Source organism: Microtus ochrogaster, chromosome 10 (genome assembly GCF_000317375.1).
Source record: "Microtus ochrogaster isolate Prairie Vole_2 chromosome 10, MicOch1.0, whole genome shotgun sequence".
Lineage (NCBI taxonomy): Eukaryota > Metazoa > Chordata > Mammalia > Rodentia > Cricetidae > Microtus > Microtus ochrogaster.
In genome coordinates, this window is record NC_022016.1 from 3,272,189 (window position 1) to 3,274,125 (window position 1,937).

Genomic DNA, 1,937 nt, shown 5'->3' on the forward strand with positions numbered 1-1,937 from the left:
AATTTGGATATTCTCTCTCTGCCTTTTGGTTAGTTTGGATAAATGTTTATTTTGTATATTTTCTTGAAGATCCAACTATTTGTCTCATTGATTCTTTGTATTGTTTTCTTTGTTTCTATTTTGTTAATTTCAGCTCTCAATTTGATAATTACCTGCCATCTACTCCTCCTGGTGAGTTTTCTTCTTTTTGTTCTAGAAATTTCAGGTGTTTGGTAAACTCACTAGTGTGGGGTTTTGCCAACTTCTTTATGTAGGCATTTAGTGCTATGAATTTTCCTCTTAACACTACTTCTTTGTGCCCCATAATTTGGGGTATATTTTGTAGTCATTTTCATTGAATTTTAGGAAGTCTTTAATTTATTCCTTTATTTCTTCTTTGACCCATTGATGATTCAGGTGATCATTGTTTAATTTTCAAGTATTTATGGGCTTTTTGAAATTATTTTGCTGTTGAATTCTAATTTGAAGCCAAGGTGATCTGATAAGATACATGGGGTTATCCCGATTTTTTGTATCTATTGAGGTTTGCTTTGTTACCTAGTATGTGGCCAATTTTTGAGAAGGTTCCATGAGCTGCTAAGAAGAAGGTATATTCTTTTATGTTTGGATGGGATGTTCTATAGATGTCTTTTAGGTTCATTGGAGTTATAACAATTGCTACTTCCCTTATTTTTCTGTTAATTTTCTGTCTGACAGACCCGTCCAGTGGTGAGAATGGAGTGTTGATGTCTCCCACTATTAGTATGTGGGATTTAGTGTGTGATGTAAACTTTACCAATGTTTCTTTTACAAATAAGGGTGACCTTGTATTTGAGGCATAGATGTTCAGTATTGAGATTTCCTCTGGATGGATTTTTTTCCTGTGACTAAAATGAAATGTGCTTCTTTATCTCTTTTGATTGATCTTAGTTTGAAGTCTACTTTTTTAGATATTTGGATAGCTGCACCAGCTTGTTCCTTACGTCCATCTGGTTGAAAAAAAATTTCCCCAACCTTAACTCTGAGGCGATGTTTGTCTTTGAAGTTGAGGTGTGTTTCTTGTATGCAACAGAAGGATGGATTCTGTTTTCATATTCAATTTGTTAGTCTGTGTCTCTTTATAGGTGAGTTGAATCCATTTATATTAAGGGATACAATGATCAATGATTGCTATCTCTTGTTATTTTAGTTTTTGTTGTTGTGATTTTATTGTGTGTATATTTTTTCCCTTCTTTAGGATTTGCTGCTCTAAGATCATCCATTGTCTATAATTTTTTTGGATGTAGCTAACTTCCTTGGGTTGGGATTTTCCTTCGAGTATTTTGTGCAGGGTTGGGTTTGTGGCTAGATATTGGTTAAATTTGTTTTTTTCTGAGAATATCTTGTTTTGTTGTCTATGATAATTGAAAGTTTTGCTAGGTATTCTAGTCTGGGCTGGCATCCATGGTCTCCTAATGTCTGCATAACATTTGACCAAGACCTTCTGGATTTCATTGTTTCCATTGAGCAATTGGGTGTGATTCTGACAGGTCTGCCTTTATGTTATGAGGCATTTTTCCTTGCAGCTCATAATATTTTTTCTTTATTCTATATGTTTAGTATTTGGATTATTATGTGCTGAGAGAACTTTTTATTTGGTCCAGTCTATTTGTTGTTATGGAAGCTTCTTGTATTTTCATATGCATATCTTTCCTTAGGTTGGGAAAATTTTCTTCTATGATTTTTATTGAATAACTTTTCTGTGCTTTTGTGTTGGACTTCTCCTTCTTCTCTCCCTATTATTCTTAGGTCTTGTTTTTTTATAGTGTCTAATATTTCCTGGATAATTTGTGTTAAACATTTATTAGATTTAATGTTTTTCTTTGACCCATGAGTCTATTTCCTCTATGGTATCTTCGTGCTTGTGATATGGTATCTTCGTGCTTGTGATTCTTTCTTCTGTCTCTTGTATTCTGTTG